At 45.9% G+C, this 7,429-nt stretch overlaps 1 non-coding gene across 1 annotated transcript; it reads right to left on the bottom strand.

The window, feature by feature from the left end:
- Positions 1-6,302: 6,302 nt before the first annotated feature.
- TRNAL-CAG (transfer RNA leucine (anticodon CAG)) lies at positions 6,303-6,385 on the bottom strand. Its single transcript has one exon. It is a non-coding gene; the product is annotated as a tRNA-Leu (tRNA).
- Positions 6,386-7,429: the final 1,044 nt, after the last annotated feature.

Below are 7,429 nucleotides of genomic sequence, written 5' to 3'. Positions count from 1 at the left end.
GGATGGCGGATGTCCTTCTCCAAATATGCAAATCTGGGGAAGACATACAGCAGTGACTGTGCCTGGTAAAATAGGGGCTGCTGGAGTGATGCAGAAGCTGATTCCCTTAACAAGAGGGAGGAAGAAATCCCTCTGCACATGTTCAGAGGCTTCCCAGCCAGGATGCCATACTCTGATTTCTTAAAGGCAAGGCATTTTTCCCCCAGCAGGAACTCACTGGAACTCAATTCCGGCACCTCTCAGGTGGGTGCCATTATCAGAGAACAAGGGAGGTGTTCATGGTGAGTTGTAGCACCTATTTTTCTAGAAAAAAAATAGCACTGCTTAGAAGTACAGAACACGTTGATGCAACATTAATTCGAGCTGTGGAATCTGGAAGCTCTGGGTTGCTTTTAAAAAACAACTCTGTGCACACAGGGTGTGTGTGATCCGCTCAAATAATGGCTGGCCTTTGTGTGCGATGTTTTCTCTCTTTTTATTTCTTTCCTGTGAGATATTAACAGTGGCAGGGCAGAGGGGAAGGGCCTGGCCTCTCCTCCTGGTCTCCACCTCTTGATCAGACAAAAACCTGTTCTACAATCTTTTCCCCCTCCCCTGTCTACTCTGTGCAGGCTCCGTCTTGCCTTCTCCCTCCTCTCCCCTGAAGATCTACCTGGATTTGTTGGGTGTGGATGAGAGAATGGGGAGGAGAAGGAGGCTGGTGGTTATAATTATAGGGCAACCAGGGGCAATGTATACACAGCCCCTGCTCTGAATTATGGGGCCTCCGAATGCCAGCAACTGGACTGGAAGAGGTTGTGGGTGAGATTGAGGATGATAGCCACCTACTCTTGACCTCACTTTTAAATATATACAAATAAATACTAAGCAATGATCACAGAGTAAGCTCCTGCGTTTTGGTACATTTCGTCCTCTTTCCTAAACAAAGCCAAACAGATAAAAGAAAGGACTTTTTCATGCAGCACATAGTTAATCTATGGAACTCACTTCCACAGGAGGCAATGACAGGCACAACAGGGATGGCTTTAAAAGAGGATAAGACAAATGGAAGAGAGGGCTATTGATGGCTACTAGCCATGGTGGGTTTGCTCTGCCTCCGTGGTTGGAAACAGTAATGATTCTGAATACCAGTTGCTGGAAAGTGGGGAGAATACTCTGGTGCTGAGGTCCTGCTTGCGAGTTTAATCATCTGAGCATCTGGTTGTCCACTGTGAGATGCTGACCATTGCTTAATCCAGCAGGGCATTTTGTATGTTCTTGTGCTATGTTCTAAAACCCTGGGACACAAACCTGTCATCACAGAAATCTGTATCTCAGCTCCGAGCCAATCCATGCACACCCCAGATCAGATGGAATGCCTGGACACAGAAATTAAAAATCAGCCAAGGACTGGTACAAAAAAGGTGTTTAAATTAATAAATGGTTATTCTCTGTCTCCTTAGGAACATAGGGGAATCTGCCTTACACCAGGGCCGGTCTGATATATTTTGATGGATAAGATGATGGCTTTGCAGACACACCTATTCAAAATACAGAATCTACTGGACCACAATTGACACTGATAATGGGACAGCAGCCTCCACAGTACCTGAGGGCACCAGGCTAGTTTAGGGGGCTCAAGAGTAATGGGGGGGGCTGCTGTTGCCACCTTAGGCAGCTGATTCCCTCTGTCTAATGGTTCCCTGCCTTATCAGGCACTTTGGGTCTTCTTGGAGCTTTTGGGGTCTTTTGGGTATCTGCTCTGCCCTGAGTGTTGCTCTCTGCCCCCAAAACTAATCAGGAATCCTCTCATTATTACATTTATACCCCGTCTTTCTTCCAAGGAGCTCAGGGTGAATTACATAGTTCTTTTCCCTATACTGTACTGTAGTTCTTTATATCTTTTTCACATATGTAGGATAAGTTGAGAGAGAGAGAGAGAATGAGAGAGAAAGAGTTGCTCCAGTTGGCCAGTGAGCTTTGTGGCTGAGTGGGATTTGAACCTGGATCTCCCCAGTTCTAGTCGAGTGCTCTAACCACTGCACCAGATGACCATTGCATGCCTAGGCCAGGGAAATCTGGCGGCGGCGGGGAAATACACACATCAAACATACCATTAACTCCGAAGTCTGCAAAGCAACCTGTATTGAGGAAACAAGGGCACCTGAAACTGATTTCCTGTGCCAGATAAAAATCTGCAGCATCAATGCAGCAGGAGAGAGGAGTACCATGTGAATTTACAATGCCCTATTATTCAACAGGTTAAGTTGGAAGAGCGCTGTGAACCAGCCCTGAACCAACTGACCCCACCCTGCATGGCTGATTTTAACACAAACAATAAGGCATTTGGTGATCCAGGGGATTGCCTACTTCAAGTCTGAACCTGAGAGAAGGGGGGGTTGGATTTCTGAGGAAGACTTACGTTGCAGAGATTTTTAAAATCGATAGAATTGTGGAGTTGTTGGAAGAGACCCAGAGGATCATCTCCTCCAACCTCCTGCAACACAGTCTTGTTCTCTACCACCACCACGTTCTACCTTATACATAATGAGATAATTATAGAAATACCTGAAGTTTTTCCCCCCTGGTACGTCAGATATCCCTAGAAAGGCTGCCCAACCTTTTCCATTGCACTTCATGAGAAAATATAAACACTGTGTCTGACCTTCTGACTATCAAACTCTGCTGTTTAAAGAGGTACAGTGGAAGCAGACCCTTAAGGACATTTTTTGGTACAGTGGGGTTTCTCTAGACGGCATTACCTTCTGCTCACAAGTTGTGGCAAGATTGCGGCTTGGGAAGGGGTGGGGCCCTTTTGATGAGCTTGCATTCATGCTCTTCAGATCACTTGATCCACATGTCTCTGACAAAGAGCCCTTGATTCCGGTCTTTTAAAAGGATGCATCATTCTTCTGTTCTCCTCTCCTTGCCCTTTAAATGTCACTGCATCCTCGAACCTGCTGAGGTTCTCTGTGTGAGTCTGCAGCTTCATCTGAAGACACAGGTGTTGAACAGAGGCTGACCTTTAGGCTCAATAATATCCAGCATGGAACCATAGAATTCTCTACAATTGTCGGGATAGGTTCTGGGGGGGGGGGTCATCTAGTCCAACCCCTTGCAATGCAGGAATATGCAGCTGTTCCATATGGGGATTGAACCCGCAACCTTGTCGTTATCAGCACCACGCTCTAACCAACTGAATTATACCAGACTGAGTTAATATTCACCACTGTAAACTTCTTTTAAAAATGCCAATGGAGAACTGACTTGTGGGACAAACTTTGCTTAATGCAGGGCTGCTCTTCACTACACAAAATGGTACCTCTTTCAAGGGGGTCCTGGGCAAGGTGTGCTGGGGGGCAGAATATAGAGTACAGTGGACGCTTGGGTTGCGAACATGATCCATGCACGACCGCCAAAACCAGAAAGTAACCCATTCCGGTACTTCCGGGTTTCGGCAGCCCATAACCCAAAAAAACGCAACCTGAAGCATCTGTAACCTGAGGTATGACTCTAATATTTATCACGTACCAACAGCATAGATATGGAACGTAGAATGTCATGTATACTCAGCTTCAAGCACCAGTGGTGGGAGCACACTGGGGCCACAGAAAACAGAAATGTGTACATAACCCTAGCCATAGTTTGTTTAAGCTATGGTTTGTAGCAAACCATGAATTAACCAAAGGTTGTCCCACAGTCGAGGAAACCATGGTTTGTTTCTCCAAAAGTTTAGTTTGTTTTCTAGCTGTCCTTTCCTTTGTAGCTTGGCAAGCAAGTGGGGTGGTCAAAGCAGCCATGAAATTCCAAGCCTTAGTTAAAAACAAACCACAGTCCACAAGGCAAGAAGAAAACAGTGGCTACAGCTAAGTTGCTGGGCTGCGTTCACACATAACACCAAGTCAGGGGTTGCCAACCCTTTTGTCCAGTGGGAAGCATTTGGAATTTTTAGGAAACACTGTGGGTAACAATCACAAAATGGCTGCTGTTGGGGGGCATGGCATGGCACAAAATGGCTGTCACATCTAAAAGTGCAAAGAGGAAGGGCCACAGCTGCATAATTAGACAGGCCTATGCAGTTGTTTAAGATTTTCTTGAGCAATCAGTCCTTTTAATGTTTGTTCTGTACTACTTTTAATGTTTTTATATTGCTATTCACTGCCCTTATATTTTATGAGAGAGTGGTATATAAACACATTTATACTGTGGGTTTTTTCCCTTTTGAAAAATGAGGTGCCAGTACTCAAACCATGATGAAAGTGCTGTAGGTGCAAGAACAAAATGGCTTCCATGGGCAGCAAACAAGAAACAAACAAACAAACAAATAAAAACAATACTTCACACCAGCAAGTGCCATCACTAAAAAGTACCACTTTTATAAATAAAGAAAATCCCATTAGCCATCTCATCCGTAAGGGGGAAAGAGCCCTACAGCAGCCACTGACATACTCAATGAAAGAAACTCTTTGCCCCTCTCCCCTGTTCCAGGGCCAGCCCACAACATTTCAGCACCTGAGGTGAACCACAAAGGTGGCTCCCTCACCTTGCCTCATGAATGCAACAGTCCTGCCCTGTTCAGAACAGGAGGGCATCTAGTCTCGGCTCCCAATAAAATGTGGGCATGTTTAAAGGCACATATTCAATATAGGGGAGGTAAAAACAGAAGCAGTCTCTCCTGTTTTGTGAATTTTTGAGGGGGTATTTACTGAGACCTTTCACCTGTGCTTTAGGAGGTACTGACTGGCACACTGCCACCCATGGGTGATGCCTGAAATAAGCTGTGGTGCAATAAACCATACCTTACCATTTCGTGTGAACCAAGCTGAGTATTTCATGAGCGGTAAAGTTTAAATAGGCAAGATTCCATGCAGCTTTTCGTTTTAGCTGTATTTTAGTTGTCAATTAATTGCATTTCCTGATGATTGAGCTTAAGTTATGGGCTGCCCAGAGAACGTGACGGGTCGGATAGTATATAAATGCCAAAAATAAACAAATCAACCTCTCCCCCCCCCCCCGAGTACAAACGTTGGTATCGGATGCAGAACTCAGCCTCTCATCTTATTTAAAAGAAAGGCTATCATGCTGCAAAGATAGCCTTCAAAATGTGTGAGATGTCTAGTGTGTTACTCCTTGCTCTTCCCCTGTGACTAGCAGATCGTTGCAAAAATAAAATGCAACTACTCTTAATTTATGTTATGTTGTAGCATCCAGCTGTTCTGTGCATAGAAAAGAGAACAGGGCTGTGGAAATGGGGCTGAGTTGTGGTTTGTGGTTCCTTGCCGGGGAGCTGGGTTGGTTGAGTCAAAAGGGGAAGTCGGTGACTCGGTATAGCCGAGAATGAAGACTGGGGTGGGGTGTGGGGGGCAGAAAATGCCTCATGCCAACTTAAGCCCACCCTCCTGATATAAACACATCCTCGGAGTGGTGGGTGGGCAAAGCGAAGCAAGAGAAGAGGAGGCTCAGCTGCGGCTTAGTGGTGCCTGAAATGAGTCCCCTCCCTGAGTGACTCAGTCTGCTTCTTATCAAACTCCTCCTCTCGCCTGCCACGAAATTGCGAGTGAGAATGTGGCGCGCCCTCTTTCAGTCTCAGATTCACCAAGGAGAAGGCGGTGGAGGAGACTTGCTGTAGGGGGGAGAGCCCCTGAGAAATGTTGGCCTGCAAGAAAGGAGGCCTGGGTCAGGGGACTCTCCCTGAGGGATAGAAACTGTATCTTTTTGGTTTTATTGCTCCAAGGCAAAAGGGTATCCCCCTCCCCCTCCTCCTCCTCTTCTTCCTCCTCCTGCCAGCAGCACACGGTTGCTGCGGCGACTGGTGCACAATAAAGGCAAATATTACAATGACTGGGCTGGGTTGCCAAGGGACTCGGGCAAATGACATCACAAGGCCCACAGCGGGCAGCAAGGGAATCCCCGTATCCATCATTGCCTTGTGGCAATGACTGTGGGCACGTTGGCCACGGAGACTGGCTATCACGTGGCAGCCAGAAGCCATTATTGAGACAGTTTCGGCATGACTTGGCCCTGGGCCGCTGCAGATGGCTGAAATGTCCTTCGGCAGTACTGTTACTTCAGAGGCCTACCTACTGGAAGACTAGCCACAAGGCCTCATGCCCAAAGGCAGAATTTTGGAAGGAGGGAAAGAGGTTTCTGAAGGGGAGCAAAGTTTGAAATGCCTCTTTATGGCTGTCTTCAAGATTAATTTGCAAGGAAATGGTTTTTTTTTAAATCCCAAAATAATTGAAGCAATGCTATTTCTCACAATATTTCTGATCTGCATTTCCTTCATAATAATAAGGCAGGGCACAACCCGAGTAAAATTCTGTTGTCAGAAGTGGGATTCGAACCCACGCCTCCAGGGGAGACTGCGACCTGAACACAGCGCCTTAGACCGCTCGGCCATCCTGACAGCTGTTAACGCAAGTAAAATTAAGAATAAAACATCAGCCACTAAGTGAAGGGCGCTTGGCAGTTGGTTAAAAAAAACCTGATGGTGTTAACAGGCAGCAAAGGTCTCTTGGGTCTGGCCGTGACTCAATGGTAGAGCATCTGCTTTGCATGCAGAAGGTACCAGGTTCGATCCCAGTCAAGCAGCACATAATTTTTTTTTGAATTTTCGTCTATTATACAATAAATACATACAAATTTCATTGTGTGAAATTTTGTTTTCCTTTTGGTCTTACCAAACCTAGTGTTAAGTCTCTCCCAGATATACTGCACTGCTTTTTTATACTTCTATTATTTTTACTGTATTGATTTGTTTGATTTACTTCAATAAATTTTATTCTTTTACTCCCCAGTGGCATCTCCAGGTAGGATTGGGCAAAGATGCCTGGCTGAGACCCTGGAGAGCATCTGCTAGTCAGTGTAGGCAATACTGAGCTGGGTTGACCAATGGTGTAAGGCAACTTCCAATGCCTTCTGGAGCAAACATGTTTTTAGGAAGCAAATTGCATTAGTGTAGTCTTAGTTCAGAGGAGAGGTTGGTTCCACAGAAATGACACTACGGTACTACAGAAAAAGTCCTTCTTCTGCTTGCTGATTAGCAACATGGCTTGGAGGCAGTCTTAATGACTGGTTAGGTAGATATAGGGGGAAAGCAGCCCTTCGGGTAGGTGGGTTGCCCCAGCAACATATTGGCAGCCAGCACAGTTCTTTTTAAAAGTGGTGTCACCCTCTAGGGTTGCCATATTTCAAAAAGCAAAAATCCGGACACAAAACCTGAGCGTGGTAGGATGCCCCACTCAGCATCTTAACCACTGGGTTTTTCAGTTCCCAAGCCAGCCGTACACAGAGGACACTGAAATTGTTCAACCTTAAGGTTATCAATGAATGAGACAGACTATTGAGGCTATCCCAGGAATGGTCATCACTGGGGTACCATCTGAAGCTGGCAAAAGTTACTCCTGACCACTACAGCCACCAGGGCCTCCAGTAACAGAAGCTAGGGATG

Source organism: Podarcis muralis, chromosome 16 (genome assembly GCF_964188315.1).
Source record: "Podarcis muralis chromosome 16, rPodMur119.hap1.1, whole genome shotgun sequence".
Classification (NCBI taxonomy): domain Eukaryota; kingdom Metazoa; phylum Chordata; class Lepidosauria; order Squamata; family Lacertidae; genus Podarcis; species Podarcis muralis.
Note: the sequence above shows the minus strand (reverse complement) of the source record. Positions and strands in the feature narration are given on the sequence as shown.